The 20,091-nt window shown below is 36.8% G+C and overlaps 1 long non-coding RNA gene across 1 annotated transcript in view; it reads left to right on the forward strand.

Annotated features, from left to right (window-relative positions):
* Window positions 1–2,203: 2,203 nt before the first annotated feature.
* Window positions 2,204–20,091, forward strand: part of LOC135208275 (uncharacterized) — a 28,726-nt gene continuing 10,838 nt past the window's right edge. Inside the window, exon 1 of the long non-coding RNA XR_010313150.1 lies at window positions 2,204–2,250. This is a non-coding gene — a long non-coding RNA (uncharacterized LOC135208275). The remainder of the gene's footprint in view (window positions 2,251–20,091) is intronic.

Below are 20,091 nucleotides of genomic sequence, written 5' to 3' on the forward strand. Positions count from 1 at the left end.
CGGAATTCACAATGTGTGAAATCGTAACAAAACCTTAAACCACTGATCGGAAAATCAATTCAATCGGGTGAAAATAGACACTTGGGAAAAATCACTTAGATTTAATACAGAACTCTTTAGGCAGAAATCACACCTGAACCTCTATAATACAAAAGATGTGAATAACAGTCACGCTTAAATAACCACTATACGAATCCCAAACACCCAACTATAAAAAGAAACCAATACATTCAAACAGGGAGTGGAGCCGAAAGGAGGAGAAAGGCAGGAAAGGCAAAAGGAAAGAATATCCTAACCAATACACACTAATATTCCAAGCAACTTCCGTATGTTTTAAAGTTAGTTCTCCTCTTGCAAGGCAAAGTACAACTCCACGAGTGGAGGACAAATCAGGGTGATTATCAGATGCTATTCAATCACAGCGCTGAATCCAAAAACATATCACAAGGTGGCTGGCAACTTATCAAACTGTCCACTGAAGACGACAGAAGAAGGACATTTGCCGTGAGCTTTAATAAGTATAGATATTTTACCTTGGGACAGAGAGGTCCCCTTGGCTTTATAACTGAACCAAAGGCGTTAAGGATAAATCCTGAAGCTGCAGACTGGGTGATCCAAAAGGTATGTAGGAGGTGAATATTCTCCGGTCCATGTATGTACATATACAGAGGCCAAAAATCAGTACCTACAGTCAATCCAAACAGCGCACAAGAAAAGGTTCAGGAAACACATGACTCATATAACCAGTGAAGACTTCCATATCCCTTGTGGCCAACAAGAGCCGGGGGTTTGGGGTGGGGGGCGGGCATAGAAGGTCAGACCCAGTGAAATCACCATATATGGAATTTGAAAAGAGGATTATTAGCAAAAACAAACAACAAGTCAAACACCGGAGAGTAGTAAACTATCATTACCATTCTTAACTAATTAACAGTTTAAAAATATCTAATACATTACTCACATATCATTAACTGGCAACAACATGAGAATATATATACATACATATATATATATATATATATATATATATATATATATATACATACATATATGCACACAAGTTCTTGCTTTAGCCTAAAGCCTTACTTGGGCAAAAAACCCTAAATTCAGCCAAAAGCCTTACTTGAGCCTGAAACCTTACTTTAGTGAAAAGTCTTACTTTAACAAAAGCTCTTAATTTAGCCAAAAGTCTATTTTTTGCAAAAGTCTTACTTCCACAAAAAATTATATATATATATATATATATATATATATATATATATATCTATATATATATATATATATCATACATATATATATAATATATAGATATATATATATATATATATATATATATATGTATGTGTGTGTGTGTGTGTGTGTGTGTTCTAAATAATGCAATATTAAAACTTCCTTAGAATTCACACAAACTCGGTCACATGAGGCTCATGAATTTTAACACAATTACAAATATCCCATGCATGTAACTGCCCTATTCGGATTAATAATAACAGAATTCATGAGTTAAAATAAGAATGATAAAAAGATAAATAATATGGACACCTATACAGTCACGATTCCCACCAAAATACTTAAATCGGCCTCACAGATCGAGGAGGTTTGCTTGTCATTAAAACTGATACTCCACACAAGGTGCAGTACCTTTATATCACTATTGGATGCACCTTCTATTCGGCTCGCCCTTTTGAAACGTCTGAAGGTCGAGTTTGTACCTTTTTAATTATTTTTTTTATTTTGCTCTATTCACGTACAATAAATTCTTTATAGGCTTCTTCTGACTTGTTCCCTAAAAGAACCATCATTCTGAATAGCATTTTCATCCAACCAGCCAATGGGCGAATGGCTTTCAAAACCTTCCAGTCACTAACTAGCCAATGAGAGAAGGCGACAGATAAGAATTTTGTGGGTCTTGGCCTCCTCTGGTCGACGTCTTCTTGGAAATTGGAATTTGGGTGCAGTTTCTAAACGGCAGTGTTGATGGGTAGTCGACCATTCCGAGCGGTCCTTTATCTTTTTATGGGGAAAATTGAAGACTTGACTTATTCTGTGAGTGTGAAGGCACTGTGGACCTAAGTACTGAGGCAGAGTACGCCTTATAAACATCAGGATTTCCCTTGTGTCGTTATAAAACAAGTGAGGTTGAAGGTACTTCGTTAAGTTCTTCCGGTGAAGCTGGACACGAAAAAACGAAGGAAGGGGAAGGGGGAAGGGGGTTGGGGGGGACGACACAGAAAAGAAAGAACACTTGAGGTAAGTAAATGCTGAACCTTTTGCTTAATATCCTGTGGTATCACCCAATTAATTTAAAGGTTTGGATGGGTGTGCATCATTGTGAGGGCAGGATCCAGTAATTGTCGAGAATTAGGTCCTATTTGGGTCCACTATTTGAAGTCCTATTTGGTCTCTGCTATATCCTTGGGTTTTTGTCTTATCAGAAAGGCTTGGTATAGCGTGTATCATTGCGAATGAAAATTCCAAGATTTGTCGAAAATTCAAGCCCTATTTGGGTCCTATTAGAGACTTATTTAGGTCCTATTAGAATCCTATATGAATCCTATCAAAGTCCTACAGTAATGACTGTTACTTGTTCCTAGGGTGGTTAGGGAGCAGTTAGCGGGCGGAGTTTCGTCATTTTGGCAAAAGCGAACCCTTGGCGCAGCTTATGATTCCACATCGCCGGCAGTATTCTGTTAATATCGAACAGTTTCCGTTATTTCCGTTTACAACAGCAATTGGTGTCGCGGTTAATCTTAATAAGAGCTCCGGCCGATTTTTAGTATAAATGTGTTTATACCTTGAAAGAAGATACTAAGTATGTTCTAAGGAAGAAGGAAATTAGTGGCGGTAAGTCCTATCGTGTATAAAAGAAAACACAACTTAAATATTTGTACCTACAGAAAAACAGTGTCCTTCATGTTGTTGTCTCTGTCGTATCACCTATGTTAATGAGCTCCTGTTCGTTCGTTTGTGTGCTGCGCAGTCACAAATTGTCATGGGGAAACCACACCTTCCGAATGACGTCACGAAAAACACTCCACCCAAAAAGTGACATCATAATAGACAATATCCAATCGTAAATAAGCACGTTTCAGTTTCTCTGAAACAAAAGAAAGCACAGTGTTTTCAGCCAATGACATTATTGTAATCGTTACCAAGTCGTTAATTTTTTTCGGCAAATAAACCTATTTTCTCCTATTAGCGTTACTTGCACTAGCGCCATGGCCGAATTGGCAGGACCGTGTACAAGCTCCGATTTTGTTGCCCAGGAAAATTTCCCCACAGTGTGTGAAAATTGCTACGTGAATTATAGAGATTTCACAAACTATTATTATGGCCAAATAGAAAGGCTCGTAACTTTTGCCCAAAATCACGGATTAATCAAGAGTGAACACATTTGCCCGATGTGTAAGGAAAAGTGCCGTCTTGACTTGAACAAAAAAGCCTTTCGGTGCGATAAAACCTATGTAGTGTCAAAAAAAAAAGTGTAATTTTTTTGTCTCAATATTTAAAAACACATGGTTCTCCAAGTCTCACGTGGATATTGAAACTAATTTAACATTTGCTTTATTTTTGTGTCTTGATTGGTTTTCTTATAAGTTTGCTAATTTTGAGCTTCATCTCAGCGATCCCACCATCAATGATTGGCTTCATTTTGTAGGGTAGTAATAGTAAATTGGGTATTTAGACGGTCTCATAAAATTGGAGGGGAGGGTAAAATATAGTGAAATTGACGAATCAAAATTTGGGAAGAGGAAGTATAATGTGGGCAGAATTATAGAGGGTCAGTGGGTATTTGGGGGAATTTGCAGGGAAACTAGGGAGTCCTTTATGGTTCCTGTTGAACAACGAAACACTGAGGTTTTGCTTGCTGTCATTAAACAGTACATCGAACCAGGAACAACAATCATTTCCGATTGCTGGAAAGCATACGATTGCCTGAAAAACGAGGGCTACAAACATTTACAGGTCAATCAGTGTGTCAATTTTGTTGATCCACAAACTCGTGCCCATACCAATACGATAGAGAGACGGTGGAGAGATGTCAAGAATTTAGTCCCAAAATATGGCCGGCGTAAAAAACATTTTGTTGGATATTTAGCCGTTGCATATTTCAATTTGCACATTCAAGACCCCTTACGAATGTTTCACGCCTTTGTGAAAGCTGCTGCTGAAGTCTATCCTCCACTGTAAGGTAAGATATTTCCTGTATATATTTTGATTATCGTGTGAAATATGCTGGAGTATTGTCTCTCAGTTAGCCTAATCGCTGCTCAAATTTTTCGGAATTGTCATGAAGTGTGCAGGGAAGGTAGGTGTCCTTAAGGGGGGGTCGCAGGGGGGGCGGAAGCCCCCCCCGCTAGGCCTAGGTAGGGGTACGGCGCTCTAGGTTAGGTTAGGTGGTTTGTTTGGTTAGCTAGTGCCCTGGAAATCACTTTTCTCCTGCTCCCCCCCAACCCAAAAACCCCGGTTCCCACTGGGGTTCCCCAAGATTGTTAGATGGGAACAAGGGTGTAATTGCTTGATGCCACCAATATTAATGATCAGTTTAAGCATAATCAATAAAAAATACATCGGAAAAATATATATTCTAATGCAAACAAGAGACGGAGCTCTCCTTTAGATTTACCATTTATATCTAAATATCCATTAAAAGTATTATACATAAAAATCATTAGATGCATCAAATTTTAGCATAAAAACACATTATTATTAGTAACATAATTTTCCTAAACTTGGTCAGAATTACAGATATAATACAAAATTAGGATATAAATGTAACATTAAACATTTGGCTCCAAAATCCATGTTGTGTATCAGGCAGTGATTTTAACAGATAGGTGTTCATGCAGCTGATCACCGACTCCACTCTTTCTAAGACCTTTGACAAAATCGGTAGAAGAGAAATGGGACGATATTGTCCAGCTGATCATCGTTCAGGTCGCCCAATAAGAAGAAATGTTGGTTTTCCGTTAATACTGACTGCAATGTATCATGTATTGCAATCAAATTTATTTACTGGAGTATTTGGGTGAGGGTAAAGGGATCCCAGAATTATGGTTGGTAATTTGCGCAATTGTACTTGAACAAGAGCATCTAAGATTCCTTTACTCGACGGAATTATATTCTTCATTTGAACACATCTCTGCTCATTTCTAACAGATTCAGGCACTTCCACCTCGTCCACCATCGCATCTAAACAAATTGTAGCCTCCTTGTTGACTATCAACGATTTTAATTCGTCAGGACATTTTACTAGGGACCTTGTGTTACATGAGCTACATTAAGACAGTTTTCCTTTCTCAATGTACTTAAGGTTAAGTCTTGCATTGCCCGACCCTTGCCCGACCTGACCTACGAAAACACCTTCTCGACAAAACTTACTCTGATGACCTCATTTTCACAGTTCCCGCACCTCAGCTGACGATTATAATTAGAATTATAATTGCCATGTATCTTACTAGTATTACGCTATGATTATTACCATTCTGATAAAAGAAAGTAGTTCTCCCAGACATTCCACCATTTACAGTGCTCTCTACTGACTGCCTGTTTGTTTATGATACATATCTCTATTTCTGGTTTCTCTCAAAATGTCCAAGGCATCAGGAGAATTTCACGACGTTTTATAGAAGTGAGAGATTTCGCAATGATACCTATTGACCTCAGGGAATGCTCCAATTATCACGAGGCGATACCTGGACATGATTTAACAAGAGCATCAACAAGCCTAATAATTCCTCATCTAGAGATTTCTCTTCACTGAAGGGTAACAACTTATGTCGTGATCTCCCGTGCCTATTTTTAAAGAACAAGTCTGCACCTATAAATGAAACTCCATTTTTAGAACACCATTCATCTAATTTAAAGTTATGATTTTCAACGCGATCCTGATTTCTGTGTAGGTCTGGAACCAGTTCGCAAAACATAAGCACAAACATTTTAATGTTTGTCCTTTATTTCAGCAACAAGAGCATCTAAGTCATCAAGAATATTATCGTTTATATTACTATTCTTTTCCATAAGGTCTTCCATGCCAGCATAAAGTATACATTTATATATAGGAAAATTTAGATTGTCTGTAACTCATTCTTTTAACAAACCCTAAATAGTTTTCGTCTACAGTTCGAACTATTGTTCCGACACTCTGATCGACACACTACTCCGGATGTTCCTTAACGTTGAGTCCCCCAACGTAGGATTTTCTTTCTCCTCTGGTGTCACAGCAGATTTCTTCAGTATTTATAGCAGTTGTGGCTTCAAGATATCTAACTTTATCCTGCAGTTCCAAGATCTTCTCCTCGGCTATAAGTAGTTGATTCTTAAGAATTTAAAGTTCCTTATTCTTAATGTCCAAACGTTAATTCACGGCTCGAAAGTTCGAAGCGGTCTCATGAATGAACTCCAGTCGCTGAGATAGATCAGAGTTTGTCTCGTCACTTGTGGATAAGTTTCCAGCAAAGTTATTAGAAGTAAGGCTTGATTTTAACACCATTCATTTTTCTAAGAGTTCTTTCTTAGTGACCCACACACCTCTTATCCGAGTTTTCGATATTTCTTCTGCAATTAGCCTTGCGTTAAACTTTCGAGGGAATCGAAAGAAATTATTCCCTGTAATTCATCGAGATCAATATTGCTTGGCAATCTTTAGCTCTGTTCCCAATTCTTAATAATCCGAAATATTTTCTGACACTTCTCTCCTGAATTTCTTTGAATCTCAGACTTGGCGACAATGCAGCCGCTCCCTCGTTTGACGTCATGGTTACGTCATTTATATCTTTGTGCGCATGCGCAAAATACAGCTCATACGTTTCAAGGGAAGATTTAAGATAGTATTTTTTCTGTTATAATACAGTGAGGATTTAAGTTATAGTATGACACATGAAGACCACGGAATCCTTGTACATGCACCAGGTATGAAGGTACTCACTCGAGGTAAACAGCGATTTTGAATGGAAAATGGACCAAAATATGAGACTTCTTTGTTATTGTATATAGTGCCTCAAAAGACCAGACAGGGTCTAGACCTCTACTTTAGAGCTGCGGCAGCGACAGCCGATTTACGAGAAATTATATATTTTTAGTTATTGGTGGATTTGTTTAACTTTATAATGTCTAAATAAACATGTCCTGAAGTATTATTGCAAAAAAAATTTGGTGGGTTATTTTACATATTTGTTCAACGCCTCTACTGGCCTGTGAGAGGCACAGAGCGAATAAGTTGTCGCAAAATGTCTTGTGTGACTTTTAGGTGGAAGTGAGAAATATACTCTTCTGTCCTATTAGAATACACATTATCTACGATAAAAAAACTAGCCCTTTCTCTCAAATATCATATCAGAGCAATATGTATCTATTGACCTCGATATCGCCTCGTGATAACCCGACCCTCTTGAGTGACATAGAGCTATAAACTGCCGCTTAATGTAATTATGACTGCAAATATTGAATAGTAGAAAGTTGAGAAATATACGTTAGTGTCCCACTAAAATTACCCATTTTCTTTAATTAGGGCTTGTACGGTCTGTACAAAAAAATTATGAAATCAATGATATAATTATCTATGTATCTTGATATTTTGAACTCTTCATCGTCGTATCACATTTATAGATGGTAAAATGTATACATATAATATTTTTGTATGTCTTGAACATATTTTTATTATGCATTTTCAGATCAATACAATTGTATAAGCGTAGGCAACAGTACTGTGTAAGAGCGTCCCTTTACCCATAAACGTTCGCGAATTTTAAGTTTGTTTTGGTCAGACCAATCAATTTTACGGTGTGACGAATTTGTGCAGTTTCCATAACCGATTTTCATCGCTTCTAGAGCATTATTACGCACTATTTGCAAAATTCCAAGAATCAAGAGAAATGTCATCCGTCTGAGGGAGAAATAGGAACGACTCGGTGCCGGATATGGACAATGGCTGCTTAGTATATAAAGAATTGTTGGAACGACTTCGTAGGTACCTATAGCTTATAGGTAGGTTCTAGCTATCCGTGGACGAACGATTTTCGTGGGAAAAAACATCAGAAATTATCTATACATGTATACTGCAGTTTTGGAATTGATATGGGGCGGGAACATTATAATTGTTATGAACAACAATTTTGTAGTTGATCTTGTGGAAAGAAAGCATAGGAAAAACATCAGACGGTAAAGGGGGACCAGTGGGAAAACGGTTTTTTTTTGGGGGGGGGTGGGGGGAAACGGCCTCGGAAGTTGACGGCTTCCGAAACTCTATCCCCGGTGTAAACACACACATGTACATATTTACGGTTTTGTTACGGTTGACCCTTTACTCTACATGCAAGAGTTTAACCCATTATAGGGTAGAACATCACAGCAGGCCACCTACCATCAATGCAAGCCACCCTCCGAAAAAGTACATTATAACGCGTCCTGACACCCGAGATGGGCATCAGTCGCGACTTGTTGTTGGTGAGAAACGGAGCTAAAGACCTCTACTCTCCTTTCGAAGTAAGTATTTTCTCCAAAGTTAGAAATTAAGGCCAAATTTTAAGATTTAAACAGAGGGTACTGAAAACTGTCTCAAACGTAGTGCAAATCTCACCAAAAACCGCGTTCAACATTTTACTTACAACTCGAGGTATTTAGAAGATTGACGCCATCTCGATGTTTACGGAGTAGCTTGTGTCAATAAACTAACCTTAACCATTTCCTGTGATAAATCCGCACACCACTTGTACCCACAGACGCTGGAGCACTTTTATCACAACCAATCGCAAACCACCCGATTTCTCATCAACAACAAGCCAGGCGTAAACAGCTGTTTGGGTAGAATAATGACGAGAAGCGTGCTTTCTTGGCTAATTTTTAAATAAGTAGTAAAAACATCAATAGTTTTTACATATTTATGATGATTAATTTGAAAATATTCGTTATTGAAAAAGTAACTCTGACTCTGACTCAAATTTAAGTAATTATTTTTCTGAATTAGAACGTTCTTTCAAGTTCTGTATTATGACGTCACGACATCTTGACTTTCGTACCTATTGTAAATAATTGCTATACTCAACTGTCATTGCAGAACAGTTTACCAGTTATTCATGCAGATTGTTATCAGCTATACATGTAATTGTTATAATCGTAATGCGCTTATATATCTTAATTATTTACTTTTTGGATATATGAAGATGTTTTACTGCTTGGATTATCGACCGTAGTGTGACGCAATCGTTTTCGGTCCATGGGCCTCTGTCTGTTTTCGCACCATAAGAAATTATATCGGGGACCGAATTGCAATGACCAGAAAGTCGTTAAAAAAAAGGAAAGGAAAGTTAGCATTGAGGGGCATATGTTTGTGACTGAGAAAAATACAAATTTATTCAATAGCTAGCTTGTAAAAAATACTTGGTTATAAAAAACTTGATTGACAACTAAGCAGCATGTCTACTATGGGTTTCAGAGACAGTGCAAGCACGTTTTTGGGCAATACCTATTTCTGTAACGAACACTCGTAACAGAACGAGATTTTTCTTTAGTGCATTACCCCCAGTGCCGTAATTTATAAGGGTATCGTGAATCACTAATCGTAAAGAATAACTACACTTGTCCTTGTACTAATAGACCAAAACTCCATTATCCAGAAATGGATAGGAACAACACACCAGTAAACAGCTCCACCTACCCTCCCTCTCCCCCCACCTCCACCGCCACCCCTGCCTTCTTCCTTCCTTCACCTTCCCTTCTCTCTCTCTGAAAGTTGTTGCAGTTTAAACTTATTTCTATGATTTTTCCATCTATCTATCTAATAATAGTAGTTTACATTGGTGGATATATCTAACGATTTACTCGGTTGTTACCTGCCCATTGACCGATATATTTATACACTGATCCACTCAACTCTCTCTCTCTCTCCTCTCTCTCTCTCTCTCGCTCTCTCTCTCTCTCTCTCTCTCTTCTCTCTCTCTCTCTCTCTGTTTCTTTTATCGTAATTCGAAAAATGAACAAGAAATATATTTCATACTTGTTATAGCATTAATTAAATACTTTCAAGTTTTTTTAATTCAGTCGTAATGATGAATGTAGGTGCATCTACTAGTGCTCGCAAAATAGTTTAGCAGGACATAGGTATGTAAAATTTAAAAAAGAGAGAGAGGAGAAGAAGAGAGAGGAGAGAGAGAAGGAGAGAGATGAGAGGAGGAGAGAGAGAGAGAGTCCAAGGAGTGGGGGAGGCGAGAGAGAGGGGAGGCGAGGAGGAGAGTACTAGAGCCTTTTTGACGACGAGAGGATGGGAGAGAGAGAGGGAGAGAGAGAGAAGGAGAGAGAAAATTTGGCAGACATGTCTCCTTATAGCGTATAGTGTTGCTGATGAATGAGGTTGTGTTGTTTATTGTTAATTATTAACCTCCTATATACCCTACATGGTTGGGGGACCCTTTGTGAATGCTGGTTTTGTGTTGGGTAAATATTTTGGTTAGAGAGGTTGGGAAGGAATCCGTGCGTGCGCTTAATTTTCATCACGAATACATGGTTTTAAAACAATAATAGCCACTTGATTTTAATGTTTTCATTTTTATTGACAATTTGTGTGGTTTATGTATGCTCTAATTTTAGTTTAAAAATATTAAAAAAATTTTCATGCACAACAGTTTATATTGCAGGTAATAAATATTTATATTAGTTAGTAATAACGAACATGGGTACATCACGTAGGGCAAAGGGATGGGCCCACTTCGCCCCTCACCCGGATATCGTCATTTCAGCGAGTGAAAATATGGCTCAGGTTTACTATGTCAACTGAACGACTTAAGGAGGTTACAGATTCTTTAGTAACGAACATTGACCCTCCAAACTGGGTATAAGACTATAAACAAAACGTTGAAATTGGTGAAATTAGGCTATGTATTGGAAGTATATATACATAAATATGATTAAGCAATTTTATCATTATTGCATTACTATGACACCTAGAATTCATGGAAACAGTTTATAATAATGGAACGGCGTATGTGTGAAGCCTCCACTAATGTGGCAACGATGATTTTGCCATTCTTAGCATGCAAACATTAAAGCATGCAAACTTAAAGGTTACATTTATTTCTGGCATACGATTATTTAAGAAATTCAAAATACTAATAAAGACTGAAATCAATGAAAAGTGCTAGCAAAAACAAAAAAGCAAAAAAAAAAAAAAAAAAAAAAAAAAAAAAAAAAAGTAGTCGTTCCTCTATGCACTTTTCCGTATTCGTTCCTCTATGGTTTTCGGCAGCCAGATGTACGAAAACGTTAGAAACATTTGATTTTATCTACGTTAGAAATATCTGTAATTTTTCGGGGTAATTTGGTTGCAAAAAAATGGGATAATATACATGAATTAAATCAAAATTTTTAAATAACAATGTAAATTTAAACTAAATAACTAGTAAAGTAAACAGTTTAGGGAATAAAACTTTGCAGTTTCGTCGTCTGTCGTCGTCTGCTGTTTGTAATTGTGTTTATGGCGCGCGCGCTTAGAAACCAGGAACAGCAACGGGTTTTAAAGTGCAATGTGGAGTGAACCTGAGACCAAAATGTGTATAATAACAATCAAATAAGCACTGTGGAGTTTCAGTTGTGATGGCAGTAAGTGATAAAAACCGCCATTACAAGGTAAGAATGAATTCGTTCCAACCATTAACCCCGGGAATAACAAGTTTCATACTTTCACTAATATAGGCAACAAAATGTTGTTTTATTGTGCTGATTACAACTGCAATCTTGAGTAAGATCAATAAACGTTACATACATACGCTAACATTGTTCAAATGAGTGCTGGGAAGGCTGGGGAAAGATGGTGGCCGTCACTGATGATAAAACCGTCCATGAAAAAACGTAGCCGCCATATTGGATTTCAAAACTGCCTTGAAAACATATTTTACGAAGAGCTCACATGCTTATTTTAGTTCGTATGGGGCTTTCATATATCACAATATGTTGACGAAAACTTCAGTCTTTTAAATGGTATGCTTAGAGTTGCAATTGTATTCATGTTTCACCAATTAAATATCGAGTGAATAAGACCCGTCTACCGTGATGAGGGTTTGGCCTGTTGTGATGTTTCCCCCTACTTTGCATACAAACTTTGAGTCTGCTCACTCTACATAGGGTAAACAACTGAGTGGACTGCCCACTCGCCGACTACCGCGGTTTTGACCACCCTCTGAAAAAATACTTTTAACACGTCCTGACCCCGGAGATGGGCATCAGTCGCGACTTGTTGTTGGTGAGAAACGGAGCTAAAGACCTCTACTCTCCTTTCGTAGTATTTTCTCCAAAGTTAGAAATTAAGGAAAAATTTTTAAGATTTAAACAGAAGGTAGTAAAGTGTGTCCACGGCAGTGGAAATCTCACCAAAACGCTTTAGAAATTTTTACTTAGGGTAAATCACCACGGCAGGCCAACCCTCATCATGGTGGATGGGTCTTATTTCACATCGATATTTAATTGGTGAAACAAGAATACAATTGCAACTCTAAGATACCATTTAAAACACTGAAGTTTCGTCAACATAATGTGATATATGAAAGCCCCACACGAACTAAAATAAGCATGTGAGCTCTTCGTAAAATGTTTTCAAGGCAGTTTTGAAATCCAATATGACAGCTATGTTTTTCATGGAAGGTTCTGATCAGTGATGGCCACCATTTTTCCCCACGGCCACCATTTTTCCCCGTTCCCAGCACTCATTTGAACAATGTTAGCGTATATATGTAACTTTTATTGATCTTACTCAAGATGCAGTTGTAATCACACAATAAAAACAACATTTTGTTGCCTATATTAGTAAAAGTATGAAACTTGTTGGGGTTCATGGTTGGAACGAATTCATTTCTTACTTGTAATCGGTGGTTTTTAATTTATCCTTACTGCCATCACAACTGAAACTCCACAGTGCTTATTGATTGTTATTTATACACAATTTGGTCTCAGTTCACTCCACATTGCACTTGAAACCCGTTGCTGTCCTGTTTCTAAGCGTGCGCGCCATAAACACAGTTATGAACAGCAGACGACGACAGACGACGAAACTGCAAAGTTTTATTCCCTAAAACTGTTTACTTTACTCGTTATTTAGTTTAAATTTACTTTATTTAAAAATTTTGATTTAATTCATGTATATTATCCCTTTTTGTCAACCAAATTACCCCGAAAATTACAGATATTTCTAAAGTAGATACAATCAAATGTTTCTAACGTTTTCGTACATCTGGCTGCCGAAAACCATAGAGGAACGAATACGGAAAAGTGCATAGAGGAACGACTACGGAATAGTGAATTATATACATGATTTTTTTTTTTTTGTTTTTTCTTTTTTGTTTTGCTAGCACTTTTCATTGATTTCAGTCTATATTAGTATTTGAATTTCTTTAATAATCGTATGCCAGAAATAAATGTAACCTTTAATGTTTGCATGCTAAGAATGGTAAAATCATCGTTGTTGCCACATTAGTGGAGGCTTCACACATACGCCGTTCCATTATTATAAACTGTTTCCATGAATTCTAGTTGTCATAGTAATGCAATAATGATAAAATTGCTTTAATATTTATGTATATGTACTTACAATACATAGCCTAATTTCACCAATTTTGAGAGCGAGATGAGAGAGAGAGAGAGAGAGAGAGAGAGAGAGAGAGAGAGAGAGAGAGAGAGAGAGAAGAGGCAGGCGGAGGAACGAAGCTTTATACGCGTGTTCGTATCCATTCTGCATAATGGAGTTTTTGTCTCTTGGTACAAGGACAAGTGTCGTTATTCTTTGCGATTATGATTCACGATACCCTTATAAATTACGGCACTGGGTGTAATGCACTATAGCAAATCTCTTTCTGTTACGAGTGTTCGTTACAGAAATAGGTATTGCCCAAAAACGTGCTTGCACTGTCTCTGAAACCCATAGTAGACATGCTGCTTAGTTTTGTCAATCAAGTTTTTATAACCAAGTATTTTTTACAAGCTAGGTATTGAAAAAATTTGTATTTTTCTCAGTCAAAACATATGCCCCTCAATGCTAACTTTCCTCTTTTAACGACTTTCTGGTCATTGCAAATTCGGCCCCATAATTTCTTATGGTGCGAAAACAGACAGAGGCCCAGGACCGAAAACTATTGTGTCACACTACGGCGGTAATCCAGCAGTAAAACATCTTCATATATCCAAAAATAAAGTAATAAAAAAGATATATATGCGCATTACGATTATAACAATTACATGAATAGCTGATAACAATCTGCATGAATAACTGGTAAACTGTTCTGCAAGACAGTTGAGTATAGCAATTATTTACAATAGGTACGAAAGTCAAGATGTCGTGACGTCATAATACAAACTTAAAAGAACGTTCTAATTCAGAAAAATAATTACTTAAATTTGAGTCAGAGTCGAGTTACTTTTTCAATAACTAATATTTTCAAATTAATCATCATAAATGTAAAATATTGATGTTTTACTACTTATTTAAAAATTAGCCAAGAGCACGCTTCTCGTCATCTTCTACCAAAACAGCTGTTTACTCCTGGCTTGTTTGTTGGTGAGAAATCGTGTTTCGATTGTTGTGATGAAAGTGCTCCAGCGTCTGTGGGTACAAGTGGTGTGCGGATTTATCACAGGAAATGAAAGTTTGTTGACACAAGCGACTCCGTAAACATCGAGATGGCGTCAATCTTCGAAACATTTTTAGTTGTAAGTAAAAATTTCTAAAGCGTTTTGGTGAGATTCCACTGCCGTGGACGCCATTTTCAGTACCCTCTGTTTAAATCTTAAATTTGGCCTTAATTTCTAACTTTGGAGAAAATACTTACTTCGAAAGGAGAGCAGAGGTCTTTAGCTCGGTTTCTCACCAACAACAAGTCGCGATGGTTGCCCACTTGGGGTGTCAGGACGCGTTCTAATGTACTTTTTCGGAGGGTGGCAAGCGTTGATTGTAGGTGGCCTGGTTGGCCTGCCGTGGTGATCTACCCTATGCTTCAATATTTTAGAAGATTGACGCCATCTCAATGTTTACGGAGTCGCTTGTGTCAACAAACTTCCCATTTCCTGTGATAAATCCGCACACCACTTGTACCCACAGATGCTGGGGCACTTTTATCACAACAATCTGAACACAGTCCCTTACCAGGACGATTTTAAGTAAACAACTGTTTTGGGTAGAAGACGACGACGAAGCGTGCACTTAGATAATTTTTTAGATAAATAGTAAAACATCAATATTTTCATATTTTTTTATGATTATTAATTTGAAAATATTAGTTATTGAAAAAGTAACACTATTCTGACTCAAATTAAAGTAATTATTTTTCGGAATTAGGACGTTCTTTTAAGTCCCGTATTATGACGTCACGACATCTTGACTTTCGTACCTATTGTAAATAATTGCTATACTCACTTTCTTGCAGAATAGTTTACCAGTTATTCATGCAGATTGTTATCAGCTATTCATGTAATTGTTATAATCGTATTGCACATATATACTATCTTTATTATTTACTTTTTGGATATATGAAGATGCTTTACTGCCGGATTATCGCCGTAGTGTGACGCAATAGTTTTCGGTCCCTGGGCCTCTGTCTGTTTTCACACCATAAGGAATCATGGGGCCGAATTTGCAATGACCAGAAAGTCTTTAAAAGAGGAAAGTTAGCATTGAGGGGCAATATGTTTTGACTGAGAAAAATACAAATTTATTCAATAGCTAGCTTGTAAAAAATACTTTATTACAAAAGACTTGATTGACAACTTAGCAGCATACATTATGGGTTTCAGAGACAGTGCAAGCAAGTTTTTTGGCAATATTTCTGTAACGAAACACGTATCAGAACGAGATTTTGCTATAGTGCATTAGACCCAGTGCCGTAATTTATAAGGGGTATCGTGAATCACTAATCGTAAAGAATAACGAAACTTGTCCTTTTACCAAGAGACAAAACTCCATTATTCAGAAATGGTTTATGAAACATGCGTAAAAAGCTCCACCTACCCTCTCCCCCCCACCACCACTGCCACCCCTGCCCTTCCTTCCTTCACCTTCCCCCTCTCTCTCTCTCTCTCTCTCTCTCTCTCTCTACCTCTCTCTCTCTCTCTCTCTCTCTCTCTCTCTCTTTTGCCAATTGGTGTGTTCACCCTCCAAACTGGGTATAAGACTTACACAAAACGTGGACATTGGTGAAATTAGCCTATATACATAAATATTAAAGCAATTTTATCATTATTGCATAACTATGACAACTAGCATTCATGGAAACGGTTTATAATAATGCATCGGCATATGTGTGAAGCTCCACTAATGTGGCAACAACGATGATTTTACCATTCTTAGCATGCAAACATTAAAGGTTACTTTTATTTCTGGCATACAGTTATTATAGAAAACAAAATACTAATATAAACTTAAATCAATGAAAAGTGCTAGCAAAAACAAAAAAGAAAAAAAAAAAACATAATCCACTTATCCATAGTTTGTTGGCCTCTATGATTTTCAGCAGCTAGATGTACGACAAGGTTAGAAACATTGGATTGTAATCTGACTTTAGAAATATCTGTAATTTTTCGGGGTAATTTTGTTGCAGAAAATGGATAATTGATATGAATTAAATTAAATTTTTAAATAACAAAGTAAAGTTGAACTAAATAAAGAGTAAAGTAAACAGTTTAGGGAATAAAACTCTGCAGTGTCGTCGTCTGCTGTTCGTAACTGTGTTTGTGGCGCGCGCACTTAGGAACCAGGAACAGCAACTTGTTTAAAGTGCAATATGGAGTGAATTGAGACCAAAATATCTATAATAATAATCAAATAAGCACTGTGGAGTTTCAGTTGTGATGGCAGTAAGGATGAAAACCACCGATTACAAGGTAAAAATTAATTATATTCAAACCATGACCCCGGGAATAACAAGTTCATACTTTCATTAATACAGGCAACAAAATGTTTTATTGTGCGATTACAACTGCAGTCTTGAGTAAGATCAATAAAAGTTACATATATACGCTAACATTGTTCAAATGTGTGCTGGGAAAAATGGTGTCCATCACTGACCAAACCCTTCCATCCACACGGTAGCTGCCATATTGGATTTCAAAACTGCCTGGAAAAACATATTTTACGAAGAGCGTCACATGCTTATTTTAGTTTGTATGGAGCTTTCATATATCACATTATGTTGAGGAAACTTCAATCTTTTGAATGGTATGCTTAGTTTTAATTGTATCTTTGTTTCACCAATTAAATATAGAGTGAATAAGACCCATCCAGCGTGATGAGGGTTGGTCGTCCGTGATGTTTTACCCTAATATGATATATGAAAGCCCCATACTAACTAAAATAAGCATGTGACTCTCTTCGTAATATATGTTTTAAAGGCAGTTTTGAAATCCAATATGGCGGCTGTCTGACTACCATGAAGCTGTCAGTCTCGGCCTTTTCGAAACAGACGGGGGATGACACTCCTTGCTGGTAGAAGGTCCTGGTCTTATTGTTTTGGACCGGGAAATTAAATCTGAGATAGGTGATGTTGGGGGGCTTTTGAGCAGATACACGCTTTATTAAATTCAGAAGTGCCCGAAATGGACACAGAACATCTTGTAGATACCGCCTCTGGATACAGTACATAGAAAAATAGTTTTCATAAAGTTCTTTCAGCATACAGTGTTTTAGCAGCGCGCTCGTTCAAGAACCCACCACTGCAATTCTATAGTGTGTGATACATTCAGGCTGTAAGGGCTAACACAAAGTTAACACTGGTTCACAACATTATGCAGGAAATAATGATCCCGGACTTTGTTGTACGCCTTCCAGCAATCAGATACGATTGTGGTTTCTGGAAGCATGTTATCAAGCCACACTGGGAGCAGAGTTTCGGCAGAACAGTCAGGAGCCACTTTGAAAAAGGTCTCGCGTGTCTGTTGGTCAATGCCACCGAACACCCAAGATCCGTCCACCTTACGACCAAGGTTGTACTTCCATTTCCTAAATTTAGATTCGTCAATCTCGACAATATGACCAGGACAACCAATTTTCTTATTATCAGAACACTTGCTATTTGTACAGGGCCACATTTATATGGGCTGGCCTGTGGCCTTGCTGGTCCCGTCTTAAATGAACTGTCGGTTTCCGGTGTTGCACATTGTACATAACCTGAATAATCCTCAAGTAAACCTTCTCTATAAAGCCACTTCATAAATTTGTCGGTGTTGCGTAGAAACTTTTATCACAATGCGAATATACAAATGAGTATAGTTGTCTAACTCATTTGCAGATACACTTTTCGCAGATACACTTTTCGGGAACAATATTTCGTGTGTTTCTGTCCTATGATGATGGTGAACTACGGAAAGAGTGAATTCTGCGAGAGAAGGTATGGGTGTATGAATCATATTCATCAGATGTGTTTTTATTAGTTGGTAGTAAATTAATTCAAGTCCTTTGGGAATGCCCTGGGTCAACCTGGTACAGGATTGGGTTGATTTAAAATCCATGTGATGGGTCAAGGAGACGTACAGCACCTCACTGCGGCCATCTCAAGAACCACTGGAGCTCTTGACTTCCATGTCACCGTTCACATTAACTGGTACTTAGAAAAAGTTACGTTTCATGGGAAATATCAGGTAGATTTTGGAATGCTGGACAACTTTTATTCTATAATTTTTTATTTGGGTTCATAGTTTAGGAGCTGTAGGCTCTGTCCGATATTTAAACTACCCGATTTGTTTTCTTTCGCGATAACAACAAAATTATCATAGTAATAATAATGATTATGTAAGAACAGGAAACATCATTTTACTACAGAGAGATTTTGTCAGACTTATGATTTGTGTAGGGTTAGGTGTACTCTTTCTTTTATCATAGCTGTTCAGCATTTGTTTACTTTACCTCTCTGTTTGTTTAGAATTTGCCCCTCCAATATCTGAACGGGAAAAACATGTACCTACAATGATAGTGTGATAGGTTATGAATGATAATATATACTGTTATATAGGTTATGAATAAAACTTGATATGATAGGATATATTATTATAGGTTTATGAAGAAAATTTATATTGATAATATAAATTGTTATAGGTTATGAATAAAACTCATTTTGGTAGAATAAGAATAAACATTATGGAACATTATGATATAATTACATGTAATTTAGCAGTTAAAATTATAACTATGTATCAGAACTTTGGATATTAGGTTCAGTATTGACCAGGGACTATGGCTCACAGAATAATTTACTACAAAGAGATAAAGAGAGATATATATCATCACTGAATTGTATTTGTTATATAACCTTGTGCAATTAAAATAACCTTCATGATTAGGTAACAGGTATGTGTTTGGTGACAGGAATATTGTAAGTGTCATACCTTTTTCAGATCTGTATATGACGTTGATCGAGTCTGCTTAGTAATAAATTCCTATGTAGCCTGTAAAAACTACTATATGTAAGATTTTTTTATATAACATATATAACTGTAAACTCCTTTCTCTTTCTAAGGTCTTCAGCCTTTACCTGTCTCTTTGTGGTCGCTTTTCTGTGTAAGCCTTCTCCATCTTCTATCTTGTGAGCTTTTTTCGAATTCTAGTTTATTCTACTATAAATGATATTGCATAACTCATCATCATGCCATTTATATAAATGTGAATTTGAGGTAAGATATATTAATCAAGAAATCACTTTTCTATTCACTTGATGACATTGTAAATTTCAGATCTTATTTCTTATATGACAGAAATAGTTTTGTAGTTATTAAAAATCATAGGCATAAATTTCTTTCTTTTGCCATTTACTCAAAAGTTACTTTTTTCAAAAAAAAAAGTTCTTGTAACTTCAAGAAGACTGAACTAAATTCAATAAAAACTTTTACATGGTGAAGTGTAACTATTTATCTTCATTTTCAAAGAGCCAAAGTGATTTTAGAGTGAAAACTTTTTTTGTGTGTGTGTGTGTAAAAGTGACCCTATAATTTTTTTCAAATGCAAAAAAAAAAAAAAAAAAAAATTAACATAGAACTTTATTTCCTAAAAAAAACAAAAAATTCTCTGAAAAATTTCATTTAGTTGAAGAATAAGTGATAGAAATTTCAAGCAAATCCTTCAATCATAGG

Source organism: Macrobrachium nipponense, chromosome 35 (genome assembly GCF_015104395.2).
Source record: "Macrobrachium nipponense isolate FS-2020 chromosome 35, ASM1510439v2, whole genome shotgun sequence".
Taxonomy (NCBI): Eukaryota; Metazoa; Arthropoda; class Malacostraca; order Decapoda; family Palaemonidae; genus Macrobrachium; species Macrobrachium nipponense.